We start from the raw sequence: 21,705 nt of genomic DNA, 5'->3' as shown, positions 1-21,705 counted from the left end.
TTATTATATCTGAATAATTTTCTTATTTTTCATGATATTACAACGACGTTTTGTGTTTCATTTTAAGATATCTTCAAGACTCGTTTACCCATATAAAGCTAGATGCCTTTCCACAGATTTGTATTTTAATTTTTTTTTTAAGTATCTTTAGTTAACCAAAAGATACAAATTTTTTAAATATTTAAGATTAAAAAAAAAAATTTTTACATAGATTTAGTAGAGGCTCCTTCAAAGTGTTTAGATATGTAGCTTATAGACATTTTTTTAAAGTTTTTCCCTTAAAATTTTTCCCAGTGCTCCATTGCAGCGGCAGTTATGAATTATGTCAAATGGCATAATTGCCAGTCCGGCTTCAGCAGCTGCTGCAGTCGTCGGCGGTTTTTAGTTTTCGGCTTGAGTTTGACTTTGGGTTCGAGTTGCAGTTGCAGGAGTTTTGGGTTTTGGCATCGCGCGCTGGCAGGAAGCAATAAATTCTATGCATTGCACTCGATACAATTTGTAGCTGATGGGATGCGATGCCTGGGATAGGGGATACGGGCTGGGATAGGATGCGGCAGATAGATGGCTGGCACAGATGCGGAAATGCGAGGAGCAGGAGCCGCTGCAGCGGCTAATGAACGTGGCTCTCTTCCCTAACGGTTTTTGTTAAATTGTTGGTAATTTGCTTTTTCAGCATGCCGCGGCCGATCATCAATTTATGCATTTATCGGTATACAGTTATGGCACGCATCTTGCCATCTGCTCTACATACCTATGAACGGGCTGTGTGATGTATTTGTATCTTGCAGATGCCCATAAGCCCCTGGCTTATCCAACTTTCCCCTGCTCGCTGGAGCTTTGCAAGCAGATTTGTACTCTAATTATCAGGCCTCATGAGCTGAGCTTCAGCTGCTGTGGCTGGCTAAGATTTCACACTGCCCCCTTTCACCAATTTCCCCCTTTCTACCCATTTTACCCACTTGGCCCACCCTGCCTGCTCGTCATGCACTTGAATCCGAATCTGAGAACTCGACTGGTGAAAAGTGAAACCGAAAAGGGAAAACTCTCGGCTAGAAACATGAGAACCCCCAAAGACTGTTACCCTTTCTGTAGCAGCAACAAATGGAAGATGGCCAAGAGAGGCGTTGTTTGTGTGTAACTCATATTGAGGTTATTAGTAACAAGGCCACTGCAGCCCACACGAAATGTGGAAGGTAGGAAGTTGGGGCTCCGGCATGCCCCATGCACTTTGGCTCACAAAATGATAATTTATGTCGGCAATATTTGAATACAATTGAAGTTTGCCAGCCAGCTGGCATGGGCGAAATTTCCAATTTTCAATTTCCCTTTTACAGAGAACAACGGCAGCAAAACAATGAGCATTCGGAAAATTCACAAATCTACGAATGCAGCAATTGAAATTCAAAATTCAATGTGTAACTGTAGCTGGCACGGAAAATGGCATAAAATAAATGCCCATTGTGCACGAGGAAATGCTGGCATTTTGAGACGAATGTATGCTTTTCAAACTAGTATGTCAAGTTGTTTTTCCTTGCATCCAAATGTTTTCATGGAAAATGTGAATTATTATTTTATTCCCGCAAGAGCAGATGCTATACGTCCATCGGTTATGGCCAAAAATTTGTTTATTTTTATTTTGTCTGTTTATTTTGACCAAAAACCTTCAACCTCACTCTCTCACTCACGCATGACTTCGCATTATGACATCAGAGGCAAATTCTTTGGGATTCTTAAAAGCCCCTTTTGATACGGAGAATGACAATCAAAAACCCATAATTAACCAAAATTAGCGGCTTATAGCATCATAATACAAAAACAAGAACCAAAGCAGCAACCGCGAAACACAAAAAGGTTGATGGAAAAAACATAAAACAAATAAAGCCAAACAAAAGCATAAATTTCGCATTCGATGAAGAGGCAAACAATGAGCATGTACTATGTTGGTGGAGATGATAGTAAACAACTTAAATAAATAGATAAATTAATTATTTCACTAAATTCTAAAAATTTATATTAAATTTATAACAAATTATTTTAAAAGAAAATGGATAAAAGGTATTTTAAAATTTTTTAAAAGCTTGAAGGTCACTTTGTCAATTTTTGGATGGGCGTTATAGCACTATGACACACACTCTCCTGATATCGAAAATATTTTGCTAGACTTAGACAAACTACATTTAATTTTAACTTTTAAGCTTTATTAATTACTGGCTTACAAAAGACTAATTTTAAAATCGACTTTTCAGTTTTTACTGATTTACTTTGAAAAACTGCTATTTTTTCGACCCCAGCTGTAGCTATGGAGAGGGCGTTGGGCATCAAATAAAATCAAAATTGTAGTTAATTTGCATGTTTCCAGGGCGTTTCAGAAGAAACTCGAAAAACGCAGCTACAACAAAGCAAATAAATTATGCTGAGCGTTTCGAAAGAACTTTGTGCAACACAGAGAGGGGCAGGCCGCGACCACGACCACGCCCACCATCAAGGCCAAATACCTTCGTTTCTGTTTTTCCGCTGTATTCTTTTGGCTCTGAGAATTTATTACGAAATTGATGCGGCCCAGAGCTTGTTGCAATTTGGCTTTCAGGCAGCTCCGAGACATTGTTTTTGCCCAGCGCCGAGTTAAAGTTTGCCCACTGACCAAACATTTAATTACAAAAAACGTCGCGACCTGCAATAAATTTCATTTCGCAGTTGCAATCGCCTCTTTTGGCCGCAGGCCCGGCAAATAAATACATAAAAATGGCCACTTTTCCCGCAGCCCCTTTGTTCGTGGCCAAAGTTGCGCCGCAGCACTTATCCGGCAGTTTCGAAAAGGATCATCCTTATCCTTGGTCTTAGCCTTGCATAAATATGTTTTTATTTATAAGATGGGCGGCCGGGACTGAAACAAAAAGCCAACTTATTCAAAGCCAGTGAAATTTGTAGCCCTCGTCGGCCTTTTGTTCCGGCCACCCCGCCATTCCCCCCCTCTACGCCCTTTTGCATAAAGAGTTGGCGAAAAAATAAAAAATAAATATATTTATAAAAAGCTGAAGCTGAAACTGAAACTTTGTTGCCGCTTCGTTGCGCCTTTTTGCCGGACTTGGTTGCCCCTTTTTCTGTTGCCTCTTCTGTGAACAGAATTTACTTTACTTCAGCCCCTCGAATCTCCGCCCCCAATCTAAGTTGGCTCTATGGGGATATTCCTGTCGGCGGGAGGAATAACTAACTGATAAGAGTTTTAATCGGATCATCATCAACTTGTTCGCGCTATTCCGAGCTTACTTTTTGTGCAGCGAGTACAAAGCGATAAAAAATAGTATCAGATGGCAATATGGTGTGAAAAGACTGGGATGAATGGCGAAACTATGGTATTTTATGCGGAAAAATGGGAAAACTTTAAAGTGATCTTATGAGAATAGAATAGATAAACTAAAAAGCCTTATATTTAAAAAGGAATGTTAAAGAAATATAGAAACAAATCCTATAACTCTTTTAAGGAAATGTATCTCTATCTACCGATATGTAAATAACTTATGTCTTGTAAGGACAGTAAAGCTCTCATTGCAACCCTTAATCTGCGGAAAATAATTATATATTTATGAATAAACTTCAACCGCTTGAGTGACGACGTCCAATCAAGTTTTCCGCTTTCCTTTACATTATTGTTTGATATGCATTATCATCGCTGGCTCCCCAACCACTCACACCTGTTAATTGCACTTCAGCCGCAGAGCAATTTCAACATATTACAATTTATATTAAAAATGTGGCTTACATCAGCGCGGTTCTGGCCACTCGCAACCGCCCGCAAGTGCCACAAACATCTGCCCCTGTCCGTCATTGGACTGGGTTAATTTCGTTTTAATTAAAACGGCAAATGTGCAGTCACAATGACAACATCAGCTCTCAAGGGAGAGTCCTCCGACTTGGGCGCCTTTCTCCTACTTTTTCTTTCGACAAGTTTTGTGCTGACGACGCCCACACGGCGTATACGTAACATAATGTGCTGGCTGGCCATTAACGGTTGCTGCTGCCACGGAATTACCTAGGAAAATTCGTGATCTCAGCCAACACCACCGCCCACTTTAATGCCATGCCTTCCCCGGAGACTCACCAATCGCCGGTTCTTAGTCACTTTAATCAAGTGCACGTTGAGGGGCTCAACTTGGCCGGGTCGCTTTATCAGGCCATGTAGTGTGCATGTTTATGGCCAGAACGGCTTGGTGGGGCGAATCACCGAAACAAAGGGCCAGAAGGGAGCCGAAAACAGGAGACAGCTTTGCATGCCTTTTCGCCGGGGCTTAGCCCGATGTCAGCCAAAGTTTCATATGTCATAATTTTATCAGCCAACTCGGTACCCCGTACATATGTGTGTGTTTGCAGGCAGCCCCAAAGTGGAAACATTGCGATGCCATTCATGACACGCAGGCATTAAAGCCTGCCACAGACAACTTAGGTGAGAGAGGCAGCCTTAAGGTTGGGATTAGTTTCAGGAGCAGAAGAGAAGAATACCCTGTCTTTAACAGACAGCCCGAAAATGCACAGAATATAATACCTTACAATAATAATAATCTGTCATCTATATATACTTAAATGTCTATCTATAATCCTTAAATATTTAATCGAAATCTTGGAAACGGATTATGATATCTAATAGAACTAAATTGAATATAAAATATTGAGATATACTCAGAACATTTTTAAACTGTTAGATTCAGATTAACACAAAATTTTAAATATTGTCTAAGATTTATATATAACTAATTATATATATATTATTTATTTAATGCAGATTAAAACCTAAGAAAAAATCTAGGAATTTAAGATTGTTACTAAACAAGGATCGAAGATACCAAGTTTTTGAGAGCTACAGAATAATCACTAAATGTACCATTATGAGCGGTATTTAATTTTTTCTTTGAGACTAGAACTTTATATAAAATCATATATAATATTATCTAACTTAGTAATTTTATGCAACACATTTGAGCTTCCTGATTAACCCACTGAACCATTGTACTGATATACTTTTCACAGAGATTAAGATACCCTTCTTTAGGGTAGAACGACTGGCGGCAAAGTCAACTCGCCTCAACCTCAACCTCAAGTCAAGTCGAGTCGCAGGCAGGTGCACACGGACACACATGTGTGCGAGTGCCGGGCATGCTAACAGGTACATTTGCTGTTGACTTTGATTATGGCCAGGAGACGCTTAGCGGAGGGGTAAGCGGGCACTGTGACTGCCTTTAAGGGTTCTGGCATTTTATTAACTATTAGCCTCAAGCGCCCTGAGCCCTGCGATTCCCTCTGGCAACACGCAAACTGGCCACACATTTCTTCAATTCGAGCGCAAAGTGCAACAGCAACAGCTACGAGAACTATGAAAAATATGATGTTATTTTTAACACACTGAAAGCGTGTGGAAAAGCTATTTTTAGACGAGTCGCCACGCCACTGAAAAAGTGGAAATTGTAGAAGTGCTTGAGGATGGGGCAGCAGCCTCGCAGCAGCAACGCCACAATTTGTGGCAACTTGAACACAACCGCATCGGCAAGACGTTGGCTTTCTCGTATTTTTCTTGCCATTTTCCGCAGCCACCCCATTTCTGCGCTCCATGATTTACAATAAATATGGCCAATAAACTGCGCTTTTTAAGTGTGTCCCCACTCGGATCGCACAGCTTAGAGAATGAGAATTGCAATTTCGCAGAACAAAATGCCATATTTATTTAACATATGATTTGGTTGCACAGCGAAAGCAAACATGATATTATTTTTTGGCTGAAATTGAAAATAAACTTAAGCCCGCCAAACACAGCCGCAAACACGTTGCACAAACAGTGAAGCGCCAGCAACAGCAACAACTTGTGACAAATGCAACCAAAAAACACAAAAAAAAAAACAATGAAAAAGGCAAACAAAAAACTTCAACCGCAAATGCATTTCGGTGAAGTTTTTAGTGCTGCGGGGACTGTGGGTGCTGGGTGGAAAATCTAAATCGAAGTGTGGCACGTTGGCGAAACAACAGAGGCATGCAGAAAAATGCAGCCACTTGATTTGTATTTTTGTAAGCAAAGAGGTTAGATAAAATTTAAAAAAAATAAAGAGTGCTAACTAAAACTGCATACAAACTAGTCCACTTGTAGTACAGATTTATTTTATAAATTTAGGAAATACAAGAGAATACTACATCATTTTTTAACGTGCACCAGGAGCCACCGCGCTTAACGCATATTAAAACAAACACTGGTACACAGGCGAATGCAATTTCATCGATGGCTTAGAAAAGAGGGGCAGGCGGTGGATTTGGGTGTCTGAAGGAAAGACATTGATTTGTTTCCCTCTCAAAGTTCGACTGGCAGTCTCTCGGGGGCAGACAACTCACGTAATGCCAAGTTAGAGGTGCAAAAAACACATACCCACAGCAGGGAAAAATAAAAATACACACCGAGATTTGAGTGCCAGAAACTTTTGAATGAAATTTACGACTCTGCATATTAAATCATTTGGAACACAGCGAGTGAAAATAAAAGTAGTGGAGAATGTAAAATTTATGGGGAGATAGGGCAGACAGCAACAACAATTGCAAATAAAATATTCATCGAATGGCGAAAAACAAATAAAATGCAGGGAAAGACAAACAAGGGAAGTGAAGTGAATTGCTGGCTTTTTTCAAATGCCTCCCACGTTTTTCCATAAAAAGTTTAAGTTTCCACTTCAAGTATTGTTTAACAAAACTAAATACTGGTGGCATTTACTAACACATGTTTCTGTAAATTAATTAAGTTAAAATTGCAGCAAAATATTTTTACAAATATAAAGGTAACCAAAATGTGGTTAACAGGCTTAAAGGAATTTCCAGTCGAGCTATTTATATGAAAAATGCTGATGAGCCCACAAGGAATTTGCACCCATAAATTGTTTTAATTAATCTCAGGCGAAAGCGACCTTCATTAAGGCTTGAATTTCCCACCTCCAACCTCATGACTCCTTCCTTTCACTTAAACCCTCTCCAGGAGTCGCTGGGCCCACTCCATCATTATCGCCCGGCACTTCCGCAGACGCCTTCGAGCCATTTTTCATTGTAATCCAAAACCAAAACCAAAACCAAACTCGTTGCTGCGGCTGCCACTTCGCTCACTGTGACAGTAAGCGTTGCTGGCACCGCGGCAAGGCCGCAAGTCAGCCGAAAAAAAGAGAAGTAAAAAAGGTTTTTCACACTTAATTGGTAGCACCGAAAAGTACAAACATTCACGCTCCCAAATATATCTGCTTATAGACTGGGTTACCCAACCCGCAGCAGCAGTGATAAATTAATGAATATGAACTGCAGCCGAGTGGGAGAGAACCGAAATTGCCCAACCACCGCTGGTTATGAAAACTCGTTTTTACTCCTAAATGTGTGGCGCATAGATACAGATAGCAAGAGACAAAAAACGAGAGCGAAACAAAAAATATTTCTGTAATTTAAAACGGAATATTTAAGCCAAGTGACGTTCACGTTTAGCCGAATATTTTTATACGTAAAAATAAAAAATGTGAAGACAAAATCGAGTTGTGGCAGGTCAGTTGATTTGTCTGGCTGCGAGTGCTGAAAGCCGAACTCAGTTGGGAATGCCAACTGTCGACAAATAAATAAAATAAAATGAGATGTGTAATTTATGCACGAGCTTATGCGAATTGAATGTGGGCCTAATCGATTCGAAATGAGTGGTAAAGGCTTGTTAACTGATATGTCAAACAGTGAGTTATGTGAGCCAAATAAACCCACTTTTTCGGACTGCTTTCTAAAGACACGAAGCTCTTCGATAAGCAAAGATACTTTGATGGGAGTTGGGAACAATTTAGGTGATAGAATACTATTTAAGTTCCCAACACAAAAGCATTTATTAAATCTGAAGCTTAAGCTAATACAATGCACATAAGTTGTGGATATGACCGCAAACTCAAATTTTCTGATTTCCTGACGGCGTGCATGTATATTAGCCTAACCAAACTGGTTTGCATTTAGCTTAAATGCCTTCATAATTAGCCTGTTTTCGAAGCTCTTGTTTCACTGCTTTTATACTTATCTCAGCTTAGCTCGTCCCAACTCATTAGGCAAACTGTCCAAATAGCTTTGACAATTCAACTAGAATTTCCACTTAATCGAAGGGGTCAATGGCTGGCAACACGTCCCTCTTTCCCCTGATCCCGATATCCCTTTTCCCATGTGTATCTTTGTATCTGCGCTCCTTGTGCGCCACCCAAACAGATGGACAACAAATTGCATAATGGCATTTAAATGGCCCAGACGCATAAATGTCACAAAATGCTACAAATTGCCTTACCAAATGAACATCAATAAAAGCACTTTATGTCGCAAGTCACTTACAGACACAAATGCAGATGTCAGATACAAAGATACATAGATACACACACTCGTACACCGCCACAGACGGCAGCAGCGATAAGTAGCTGATGAGGGGAGTTGGCTCCGAGCTGGTCAACAAACATGGCCAACATGTCTATTCACCAGAATGAAAAAATCCCTCCAAGGGGAGTCGGCAGCCAGGAGGAGTCAGGAATCGGGGCTGGGCAAATGGAAATGCGAACAAACCTGCAGCCTGGACTGCGGAGTCCTAACACAACCCGACGAATCGAGGCGAAACGAATCGAAACTCAATCAATGATCAATGAAAGGGCCTGTCAGGGGGCCCAAGGGGCGGGCCGGGGGCGGCGGAGCGCTGCCTCTTGGCGGCATTTAACATTTCCGTTGTTCGGTCTTTGGGGAGACCCCGGGCAAAACGAACAGAACAAAACCAATGAAGAGCTGCACTGCTAAAAATATCTATCACTAAGTCGCCAGCTTATGGGGCAAAGTAATAGTTTCCTCGGATATTACCATATACTCGTACATTGCTTTAATAATGTTTATAACATGTCCGGATTGTGTATTTTTAACTACCAAGCATTTAACCACTCATATTTTATTAAATGTTCAAGAAGTAGGCAAAACGGATAAACATTTTAATAAACTAAAAAAAAATTAATAAATGGCTAGAAATAACACTTATTTTATTTTACATTTTATTTTATTTATAAATAAGACGTACTATAGACTGTTTTAAATATTACAATTCAATGCATTTTAAGCAAAAACAATTGTCCAAATTTTATTTTTAATATTTTATTCAACAGAGATAAAGACATGGAAATAAACCATAATGAATTCAAAACTCCCAGGCTGAAAAAAATAAATCTGCCTAAAAATACTCTTTTCATATTTAAAAGTTTTGGAGTTTTATAGGGCTGTATATTTATTGTTTCCCACGCTAAAATCAAATATTTTCTTTCCCGCCCCTTTTCTCTGAGTGTAGCTGTTAGCCAGCGGAAGCTGACGAGCAACGGATGTCACTTGCCACTCGCCCGCCCCGTACCGTCGCTCCGCATCCCCGCCCTTGATTAATTCAGTTTTGTTTCAGCTGCATTGCTGCAATGGCAAATATTTTTATTGCTCTCGAATGCTCTTGCTGCTCGACACGAACTAATCGCTTTGGCAAATGCAAATTTGCATTTTATGCGAACGACTGACGGCGACGGAGGAGGGGACAGAAGCTCTATGGCTCTGTTGGCTTTTATAAATGGCCATATCCATGGCTGATTAGCTCCATCTGGTCACCCGATTATGAGGCAGCGGGTCCATGGCCGGTGCATCGGTTTATCGGTGGCTGCCACCGTATCCTGCCACATACATAAGTAATTAAATGGATCGCCTTGCGCCCCGCCCCTGGGCCGCGCTCCTCCTGGCCGATGGCCAACTTCCTGCCCGCAGTCATATGGCTTACAAATTACGAGCCAGCTGCCAAACTGACAAACGGGCCAAGAGCCCCGGCATTCCGCCGATCGAATCCCCTGGGATGCGTTTCGCCTCGTTTTGTTTCATATCATTTTGTGGAACCTCCGAGGAGAGGAGTGATTTTTCGGGGGGCTTGGAGGCTTTGAGTGGTCCAATGGGGAGCAATTTGTTGCGGCGACAGAAAAATATTTGCAAATTAAGCCGCTTGGGAGCTGATCTAACAACAACGCCAGCCAACGCATGCTCTCAAATGGCAAATAGTGATTAAATCTCATTTACGTTGAGTGCTCGGATTTGGGCGAAACATTTCCGATTTGTATTCAAACGTTTTTACGGTCGAGCCAATTTGGGAAATGGTTTTGGCCGGCTTAGCTTCGAATTCCATGGACAACGGCAGCTAATTTAATTAAAATATGTTTAATTGCAATGTGTTTAATCACTCATTAGTGGTATTTATTAAGAATAATTAGCATAAGCATTACGATTGGAGTAAGTGCCAGGAACTGCTGGAACTTATTTGTAAGTTAGGATCAGCAATACTTTCCGGATGGTGACTTCGAATGCAACTCTCTCTTTTAATATAATAATACTTGTCTGCCTCAGATATTGCATGTCCAGCGCAGCTGTTGTTTCCACAAAATTTCCGATATACTCTCGTGAAATCAAAACTGTCAAGCTGTGAAAATACATCCGCTTACAAACGCCCCTTTGAAAGGGAATCAATTTCGCTCGAGGAATTCTCCACAGAAATGCCTTTTCAATTGAACTCGCACACGTGACAGCAAATGGAAAAAATATTGGGGACCAGCAGCAGCGGCAGCAGGCGAACATGAAATTTTCATCAGCGCCAGATGACAGCTGCTCTTCTGGGGTTAAGCTGATTTGCTTGAGGTAAAAAAGTATATTCATCTGGCAGATACACAGGCGGCTGCTCTTGAACTTGGCCAGGCAGCATATGCGATATTTCAGCCACGTTGACAGCGCGAATATCTCTCTTTCGCCTTGCGAAATCCTCTCTTTTTGACCTTAAACTTCAACTTCACCATCGGGTTGGGGGAAAACAAGAAAAGTGAGAAAAAGGCTAAAAACAGAGGAAAAGGCAGCGCGAAGACGAGGCACGCAAGCCGGGCCAAAAGCAAATAGCCGCCAGCTCCAGCGAAGCTTGATGCGATCGTTGGCTGCCTCGCCAAACGACATGAGCAATTAAAAATTTGCTAAATTAATTTCTTCTCCTCCTTCCCGTGGTTTGTTGGTTTTTTTTTTCATTTTGCAACTTTAAATAATTTTTCATTCGTTTCGCTCTCCCGCATTTCGGTGTAATTCATTAGGATGACTGCCCCTTGGCTGTCCCTTTTCTGGTTATCCCATCTTTATTGCTACACTTGACATTTTGTCAGCAGTGGTGGAATATTTAATTTCATTTCGGTTTTATTAAATGCGGGCTCGACTCCGTCCGAAAATTGGGGACGGGGGCTGCAGTCGCTTCTAAGTTGACATTTATTTGCCCATATTGCGTATACGCCATGCATGCCAGCAGGACATGAAATGGCATGGAACAGCGTACAGCATGCAAACTCTGCCATGGCGGTTAGCCAAGTTTGTCACAAGTTCTGCCAGCCGGCCACGCCCCTTTTCGCCCTTCCGCCCATGCCGCCCCTTCCAAAACATGTGTGCAAATGTTTGGTGTTTATCTTCATTTTGGACTTTCGGCCCGGGGCTTTTCCAGCAGCCAAACTTTTCAGTCGGACTCTGCTCAGAGGAGTGGAGCACAGATTCAATTACAGCCCTGTCGAATTTGTAATTAATTTAAGAAAATTATAATCTTCAACTAGCCTCCGAAAATGGAAGTGTTAATGACCAGGAAATGGCCAAAGGTGGAGCAGCTGCAAATTGAGTTGGCTTCAGCCACTCGATTAGCTTGAATAAAATGAAAACGAGGCTGATAAAAATGGTTTTAATTGTTTTAAAAAAATTTACAAATATTTATTTTAAATAAGATAAAATATACCTGATTTATTGGCCTTCTGTTAATTGAAGTAAGGTCGGCCCAAACTCAAGCAGAACTGTCTTTGACAAGAGGCCATTTCAAAGGCCGGAATCTCTAATGACAAACAACAAATTAGGTAAGTTCACTCGATTAGCAATTAGAACCCGGGGAAACTGAAGACACGAACTCGCAGGGCTAAGAACTTGGGAACTCGAGGCTGTGAGCTATGGGAAACCTGACAGCACGATTTAGCCAAAGCAAAGGGCCAAGCTCGGGAATTATGGGCCATATTTTGAGGCTGCAGCTGCAATTGCCCGCGAACAGTTAGCAGTTGGCGGATTTGGGATTGGGGATTTCAGATTTCGGCGGATTGCGGCCCGTTGACAGTTGGCCCGGTCAAATCGAAGCCGATTTCTAGCCCCGAGCGGCGGTCGCATTCCTTGGAGAACAATAACAAACGCGATGGAAATTGTGGGCATCGATCACGATCTGACAGACTGACAGACTAACTGACTTACTGACTGACTGGCATCACCCGCGGCCGTTTTATGAAGGGAAAAATCCGATTTGCGATTGCGCCCCAACCTTTGGCTAAGGTCGCCGGCTTGGGGTAACCACAAAATCTGCTGCCCATGGAAGTCCCCCGAAAATCCTCTTCCTCCCTCCTCCCCACTGCCTGTGGCGCAATTAAAACTAGTTGAATTGTTTGTTGTTGAAACTAATTCAGCTTATGCAGCACACAATTGACAATAATTTCCAGCAGCAGCGGCATCCAAAAACAAACAGGCAGCAACGGACAATTGCCACATGCAAGACCAAAAGTTGAGTCACTTTTAAACCGATTATCAGGCCGAAACAAAAGTGCTTTCAAGCCCAAACTTCAGCCCAAGCCTGGTCTAGGCCGGACCCGAGTCACAATTAAACAATTGCAGCGGCAACAAACAAATTTATGAGCAACTCACTTCTTTTATTCTCGGCTTCCCCTGGCCGCCAGATAAGCATAAAGCTGCCATATGGAGAGGCCACAATGCGGCCAACAATTAAGCTCGGCTTGTGAGCCCGGCCAACATGTCAAATGTCATTTGTCCGGCAATCACGATCCAAACGCATTAGATAACTCCGAGTTGCAGAATCGGTGGGGCTGATCGCCGGACAGCTGGCGCTGCTTTCGGTGCTTTATTTCTCTCAACTCGAAATCAATCAGCCTAATGACACGAATCAATTAAAGACTTATGCAAATCCGATGAGTGGTGCGGTAGGAGAAAGAGGAAATATGCAAACTGTTAAGATAATAAACTTTAATGAAGAGCAGGGAGCTTAAGCAATGTCTTGCCAGAGCCATAATATTCAATTTCAAATAATAGCTGGCTATAAAGGACAGCAATGTCCCTGCAGATCATAAATATAAATAGCGTATTTTATTGATGTTTGCATACTGTATTTTTAGATTAGTTTTTGTTTTTAATATTGGTTAATTTAAAACAAAAATTTGGTCAGCATTTAAATATGTAAATGTATTTTTCGAACTTAAAGGTACATCGTAATGTTTTAAATGTTTTTGTATAGGTACAGAGATTTTTAAAGGTTTCTTTTGTGTAAAACCATATATTTTGTTATTATTAACTTAATTTTTAGTCGTCTAGTCGGAAGATGTCATAACCCTATATAAAAAAGTAAAATATCTCAGACTGTTGGCCATATAATCGTATTTATTAGAATAATAACTAGCTTTAACTAGCTTTATCTAAAAAATTGTATTTTCATAGTCTTAATTTTTAGTTCCCTCATGCTAAAAAATGTTAACATCTTTATCTTTAATAGATTTTCATATTCATAAGAAATCATTTAATGATTTAACTTTTGCGGCGTGTTGAAAGGCAGAAAGTAACCCGGGAGATTCCTTTCCGCTGACGCTGAACATTCCCACCTGCCCGTATTGCATGCAAATATTCGCGTATCTCCTGACATTGATGAGCTCCATCACCGAACGCTTCCCCTTTCAGTTGCCGTTCAGAGGCCCCGGGGAACTGCACTTCCTGCCCCTTAACCCATTACTCTCTCTCCCTTAACCCTTCACGCTCCTGCAGCAATTGCTGACAAATCATTTGGCATTTGACTACGCTGCGCTGCCCTTTTTCCACCAACCGCATTTTTTGTTAGTTTGGCATTTTTGCGCTGCGGTTGCCATTTTGGCATGTGCCAAGCGCCTTTTGAGCCCCATATGTCTGGCTTGCCAACTGTCTGGCCATCTGTCTATCGATTGTGGCCGTTGTTGCACTGCGATGTCGCAACAAAAGCGCTGGCTGAGGAGGGCAGAAGTGGAAGAGTGGAAAAGTTTACCTGTCGGTCCTGTATCGAGGTATTTGTCACTTTTTTGGGCCAATTTGACTGCGCATTGTTGGTGTCGCTGCCAATGCAGTTGGCCATTTTTCACACATATCAATAATATTTTTTTTTGCTCTGCCAACCCCCTTTTGCCAGTCTGTGGGCGCGTGCCCCAAATTGTACGGCCATGTCCGGTGCAAAAAATTATGAGCAAAAAGAACCACACATGAACTGGATTTATGCAGAAAAATGCTGGTTCACAAAAACAAGGCACATTTTCACATATTTCTTTGCCTGCCTTTGGACTCGGCTAATGAAATTATTTACTTAAAGCCAGTGCACCTTTTAGCAGTTCCAAATTTGGTTAGCCAAATTAAATTCTATTTTTGCCAGCTGTTGCTGAAAAACACATTTTGCCACATTGTTGAAATTAACAAAAAAGTTAGGTGGCAAAGCCATCAATGAACAGCAGGGTAATTGAATTTGTTAGAACTTCTATGGTCTAAAAGTGCAAAGTGGGCTGATGGAAATGTGGAAAATTTGTCCTCGGGGTCTTGTCCAAAAGCCATTTTCTGTGTTTACATTGTCAGCTGCAGTTTTCGGGTATTGCCAGTGAAATAATCAAAAAACAGCCACGATTTGTGCCTAAATTATGAATTTCAAATATTACAAAATAATCTCTGTGAATTTCAGCATTTTACCAAAGAAATTTGAAATTGAGTGGTCTGTGGAAAGGGAAAATTATGTAAAATGCGCGCAAAAAATCATCAATTCGTGCCCGAGTCATTCGAGTTTCCCCCCCTCGAAAATAGTTTTTGTAGTCGATGATGCTTTCAGCACTCCGCTCCTGCCTTTTTTCCACCTCTATCTCGGCATTTTCCCCTAAGTTGTTTGCCTTTGTCCGTTCATTCTGCTTTTTTGCCCAGACTGTCACCGATTGGTTTTTGTTTTCATGACTTCATTATTGTATTTTTCCCGAACGGAGAATTTCATAACTTGCGGACCAATTGCGGTAAGTTGGAAACTTTCAGCCAAAACTTAGGAAATTTAAAAATAATTGTCACAGAATTAAAGTTTTCCGCGTCATCAGCCAAAGATAATGAAATTGTATTTACAATAACAGATGTGAATACACAAGCTCTGAAACCCATTTAATTTTACTTGAATTAATTGAAAGTGTTATCTTGCTTTCAATATTTTTTCTACCTTCTTTCTTCATCTCCAGAATCCCATCCAGTATTTATTCTTTGTTGGCCATTTCTGGGCCATAATTGATTTGCAGAAATCTCGATATGGCCACTCGTAATTGAATATAATTTGCGGGCATCGATTGCGCTGACCTGAATTTAATTCCCCACCGAATACCTTATTTTTTGTGGCTGCTGTCTCCCGGACTTAACCTCTTCTCGTTATTATTCTGTTCTTAAGGTTTTCTCGGACTTATTTCCTGGCGGAGGTAGAAATTCATTATCATTGCCGTGGGCCACTCGAAAAGGGGGAAGTTGCAGGGAAGAACTTCACGATCTGGCCGGAGCAGCAACAACAACGACATACTTGCCACATGCAACATGTTATTTAAGCGTAAATCATTTCTCAACGTTGGACCAAGAAGAGCTTGCTGGCTGGCTGGCTGGCTGACTGGCTGGCAACTTGGAATTGGAATTTCGATTTTTCACAAGTTCACATGTTGCTCCCCGCGATTTCCATGGCCGTGGCAAATGCACTGGAGCGCGGAGACGGCGATGATGAAGCCGCCAACGCCGCCAACTACAGTACACAACTATGTACAATGTACATCCCAGACACCAGAAGAGGCAGCATTTTCCATTTTCATTTTCACACGCGGTCATTAGAGTTGAACCCACTTAAGAAGAGAGTGAGACTCGGGCTGGAACACCTCTTTGGCTCATTTTTCACACACCAACAACAATGGCAAAAATGAAAATAATGAAAACAACAACAGCAACAGCAACAACAACAAGGAAAACCATCTAAAAAAAAGAACTCCTTTCGAAGCTCAGCAATTGCTGGAGAAATAAATTAAATTTAACTTGCATTTTTCCCGCTGCCGCGAAGGGCCAAAGTTGTGCTCATTCTCCCACTTGGCATTGCATGTACGAGTATCTTTCAGATACTTTGGCTTGGTTCTGCCCTGGGTTCTGCAGCTCCGCTCCGCTACAGCGCGTTCTGCCATATGCAAATTAAAATTAAAAGCCTTTTTGTACTGCTTAACTCTATTTGTGCCTTGCCTCCACTCGAGGAGGATCTGGAGTTGGTCATGGACTTGGACTTGCACTTGGACTGGGTCTCGGTCTTCGTCTTCGTCTTCGAGTTGCTCTTGGACTTGCGGACTTGGTATTGGACTTGGCCTGAGGTCTGCGGCCGGTCTCGTCTCCCGCCTATGACTTTACAATTTGTTTGGCCTGCTGGGGCCGCCGATAGGCCCTCTGAAGTGTGAAACATGGCTTCACACAAATGTACAGCGGGAGAAATATGGGAATAATATTTCCCTTTGCCTTCGAAACTTTGTATAGTAACAAGTCCGAACTAAGAGTGTAACTTTATAAGTATAATGAAAATTGAATGGGAATTAACTTTAAAATATATATGCATATATAAACAACACCTTAGACATGACCTTATTTTGTATCTTCTTTTACTTTAAAAGAACATAAATAAACATTTAATGAATTGATTGACTCCTTTCACGTTTCACGTTTTAAAACTAAGAAGTAAACACAAGGAAAAAATCTTGATTGGTTTCACCATTTTACCTCTTTGAAATCAATCTCAAATCAGTTTGTAACACAAACAAGAAATTTAATGCAACGAAACTTAAAAGTCCTTTAGGTTAGTGGCTTAAACTAGCTTAAAGGGCCTTTTTTTATTATATTCGCTATTTTCTTCCCGTGTAACCACACAAATAAAGATTCAGACACACAGATACAACTCAGCACAAAATGACTGCGGCCGAGGCTTCGTCTTCGTCTTGGCTTGTCATTCCAGTGCCTCCCCCACCACCAACAGTAACAACAACAGCAGTAATATCAAAAACCAAAACAACAATAACTATAACAACAGCCAAGTGCGCCGGCCAAGTCTGACTTCATTGGTCTGTCTTCGCGCTCTGAACTGCGCTGAACTTCTCGAAGCGGAAGTTCAAGGCGTTCACTCAATTGTATCGTGTAATGAAATGTTTTATAACACCACCACAACAGACGCCAAAACACCAGCCGGCTCTTGTGGCCGGTCTCTGATCTTGGCCTTCTCGAGACCCGGGGCCTGGGATTCTATCAATACAGCATTTCTTTCCTCGGTGGGTCAATGGCTTCTGCCATTCGCCCTTAATCGTCAGCGGTTTGATGCCTCATTAGCATTAATATATGTAGTATTTATGCAAATGTTTACTAGCACACCCATCCAGGCTCGTTCACATCATTTGTCATAGGAAAACTAATCGGTTTATAGCAGCTAATTATGCACCAGTAATTAAACTGAGGCAGCAAATGGAAGGGAATCAAAAGAAGTGCACTAGGCAAAGATTCTACTTAATAAGAGACAATGAAAATATCAAGGGTGAGGGGTCTACCTTTCATAACAGTTCAATTTTCATCTTATACGAATTTTAAAATAGTTTCTGAAAGGGAGAGTCTTATAATTCTAGCCCTAGAAACGGTTTTATATAAGATAAAAGGATCCTTAAAGTAATTATTTAAAAGAAGACATCATTTAAAATGATACACTATCTCTAGAACCTCTTCGCAGTTGTGTGTGGGAGGCAAAGTCCTGATCTTAGCCCATGTAGCCCCAGAAGAACCCTCTGTCAAGAGGAAATCTCCTATATCGCTGGAGTTGAAGTGACAGCCCGCTCCAGTAAAGCTGACTTAACTCTGCCAAGGTTGAAGACCTTCGCAGCGCGAAGACCAGAAAAAGAACCAGAAAAGAACATCGCGAGGGGGAGTTGGATTTCGATGGAAGCGGTTCCGGGGGCCATGGAGGAGTAGGAAGAACAAAAACGAAATGATAAAGTGTTCCAAAGGCCAGGGCAGACACACACAAAAATTGACGTAACTTATTCGCATTTATATCACTCCTCTCATCGGGAGAACCTCCGATACAACGCCGCCGAGGCATCGGACATGGCCGGAGATTCAGATACAGATACCATCATCAGTGTCGGCTCACGCAACCACCATAAACAACAACTACGGGCCGGCGCGTCAAAATTAATACGTTTTTAAATGCCAAAGCCACGCAGCTTCCTGTAGAGAAGGAGGAAGACGGCGGGCGGGAGAGACCGGGGCCCCAAACCCTACTCCACAAGCCAGAGCTCAAAGATCCAAAGATCTTCAGGTCCCCAGTCGAGTTGGCCCAGCTGCGAAGACACTACACCAAAGTCTTACGCACATGCGTGTAATTGTTTTTATTCTGCCCGACTCCGGTTTCTCAAGACCATCAGATTTCGGAGGAGGACGATCGAAGAGTTTCGAAGAGGAATATATTTAAGAAATTAAGATAAAATTAATTTTTTATCTTAAAATGGGTATTACTCTTAAATACTTGAAATAAATAACTTTTAAAGTGTAGTTTTCAATATAAATTCTATTATTTAAAAAAAATTCGATTTTACTATATGGTACACAACCAAAGATAGAACCAATTTTTTTACAATGCACCCTTGAACATTACCAATTCGAATACATAATAATAAACAATAAATCTAGCATAAGTGACATAACTACGTTAATTCAGATTTTTACAACCTTAAGAAAAAAATTAAAAATATAGTTTAAAATATTATAAGCCATATAAGCTATAGGTACTCCAATAACTCTTCTTTCAGCCCTCGCAAATGAATGGGGACTGGACCAGAGACCCCAAGCCGAACCCTTTACGGAAAAGAAAAAGCGAAATGTAAATTGAATTTTAAAAGGCAATTTAACGTGCGCGTTTGCCCGACTGTGGCCATAATTAAAAATTATCTTCAATTTAACACTCGACAGGGCAGAAATGCTTCAATTCCTGATCTACGCAATTTATTCATTACTTTTTGCCTACCATTGTTGTGCTTTAAATGGCATACCCTTTTTTAATTAACCGAAACCCGATAGCAAATATGAGTTATGTGCAGCATTTGGAATTATGGCTATCCGATTCCCGTGTTGATTTATTGGCATTTGAGATAAGCGATCAAATTGCATTAAAATTAATGCCAAATTAATTAGCTGCAAGAGCATAAGAAGGGGGGGAGAGAGGCGGTTCGCATTCACTGAAATTTCATTCAGACCCATTCCGCCCACCAACTGCTGCATTTAGTGGATTTTAATTGCATTTCTGTTCCGGCATTCAAGTGGAAAATACTTTTGGTCCAGCTGAGTCGAATCTCTATTGGGGATTACCGCAGGATTTCGGCGGCAAAGAGGAATTTTCGGAAAAGAATAGAAGAACAGTTTGCATGAAAAATGTTTGAGCACTTATTCAATTTCATAGAGACTTTGTATTAAACAATACGAAAATATATTGTGTGTCTGGTGTGAATTTTATAAGCCCTCGTATGTTGTTGTTTCCACGACAGCCAATCGAAAAATGCATTTTAATCTCGCCTCTCAATTATAACTTTGTTTTGCTATGCGAACAGTTTCCAATTTACATAAATCAAGTTGATTCGACCTAAGCCAACCAGTGCCCACGTGCATCATTTGTACACATATTTTCATCTATGCATTCCTTGGTACAGTGCGTTTCGAAGGCGTAAGGTGGTTTAAGGAAAAATCGGAAATTTTGTGCTATTTGAAAATTTTTAAATTTGATGAATAAATTGATGAGAACATTTCTGGACTTCATTCTATAGAAATGAAAGTATCTCCACTCTTCCATCGACTTATATTTATGTCCTGCACTTGCCGTGCCCCATCGACAGCTGGCGAATAAATGTTGTGAATACAATTTTACGCCTTTTTTATGATTAATTCGCTGTCATTTAATTGCCACAAAATGCGACAAAAACAGATAAAATGCCAACGAAAATTGTCAAACAAAAATACTGTTCGAAGTTGCATTTGCATATTTGGCAAAAAAAACTTTGCCCAATTGGCTTTTGAATATTCGAGAGTTGGCCAAAACATAAAAGCGATAAAAACGCAGTCGCAGAAATAATAATAAAGCGTGGCGCGAGCTTATGCAAATGCTGAGCGCGTTTGTTGATGTTTGCTTGGGGAGTTTTCGGGGGCCCGCCTTCGGAGTAGGTTTAAAGGGGCCAGCATCATCATTTAGTTAGTGCGGTCGTAAAACCCGGAGACTTTAATTGATTTATACACTCCAGCATGCCCGGCACGTTCCGCCGGGCTGCCAGGTCGTATGGGTAATATTTACCGAGCTGCAGGCGAGCGAGTGCTGGGGTGTAAATATAAACGATTAAATAATGGAAAGATGCTGATTAGATAGCATTACACCCGAGATATGTGCGTTTTGTCGGAGGCAATGCGAAGGGGAGCAAATGAGATGCAAAACAATCCAATTTAATTGCAAATTTAAATTGAAATTCTGCCAAATTTGCTTAGAGGCGCCCCAGAGAATAGCAGTGAGAGTAAAACACTGTAATTAATCGCAGTTCAGAGATAATTATCTTGTTGTTAGTATTGTAATAAAGTCGACTCACTTTGCTTAGTGCCTGGTTTTCCTTATTTTGAAATTGTCTCTCAATCTGTTGCGACTGTTTCCACTTATTGACGAACGTAAATTGTAATTAATAATGCAAACTGTTGGCACAAAAACGAAACCGATTTCAAAGTAAAAGACACAAATATTCAATAAAACACATCAATATTTATAGGTGAAATTTTCATATTTTCGGTTACACACTTCCATTGAAAAAACACAAATCACTAATTTATGGAAATTATAAACCAATTTAAATGGTTTTTGAGGGAAAATGAAATCCCTGTTGTATGTGGAAAATACTGAAAATAAGGAAAATAAATGAAGATTAAATAGGGAGTTTTAATTGGATTTAGTATGATTATAATAACTGAATTAGGGCCAAATAAAAATTAAAAAAAATTCAAATGTATAAAATTAAAAGATCAGCTACAAGAGTGGGTTTTATGATCCTTAACATATCATTATTACAAAAATCGGGAATAAAAAGGAAAGATGTTTTACATAAATGTTTTAAAATTTAGAATATACGACCAATGCTGAATTCCTTAAGAACCTGAATGATATAAATTATTGAAAAATCTGCCGGTAAGCATCTGTGTGCATGTTTTCCTTTCTACTTGGCCAACCCCGCCTGCCCCCTGTCAGCCCATTTTGGCTGGATTCCGCGGGGATTAGGGCCTTATCTAGGGCTAGCGTGAGTGTGCAGGGGGACAGTGGCTACTAAAACTGTCTCAAGTTAATCGCTTTTATTTATTTTCGCCCTGTGCCAAGCGAAAAAGACAAACTCACGCACACACACTGCCAGCGACTCGGGAACCTTAACTGCAACCGGTTTTTCCACTCGCACACACAGGGACTTTTTCTTCATACATTTTTTTGTACTTTTTTGCGCGCTTTTAGCTATTTTCTTC

The 21,705-nt window shown here is 40.8% G+C and overlaps 1 protein-coding gene across 3 annotated transcripts in view; it reads right to left on the bottom strand.

The window, feature by feature from the left end:
• Positions 1 to 21,705, bottom strand: part of LOC108030179 (uncharacterized) — an 86,152-nt gene that overhangs the window by 63,633 nt on the left and 814 nt on the right. For 2 of the 3 annotated variants that reach the window (XM_017102920.2, XM_044092525.1), the window contains exon 2: positions 20,793 to 21,093. The exons of the other annotated variant lie outside the window; for it this stretch is intronic. The gene's annotated coding sequence lies outside the window, so the exon portion shown is untranslated. The remainder of the gene's footprint in view (positions 1 to 20,792; positions 21,094 to 21,705) is intronic. 3 annotated transcript variants of the gene reach the window in all.

This window comes from Drosophila biarmipes, chromosome 2R (assembly GCF_025231255.1).
Source record: "Drosophila biarmipes strain raj3 chromosome 2R, RU_DBia_V1.1, whole genome shotgun sequence".
NCBI classification, from domain to species: domain Eukaryota; kingdom Metazoa; phylum Arthropoda; class Insecta; order Diptera; family Drosophilidae; genus Drosophila; species Drosophila biarmipes.
Note: the sequence above shows the minus strand (reverse complement) of the source record. Positions and strands in the feature narration are given on the sequence as shown.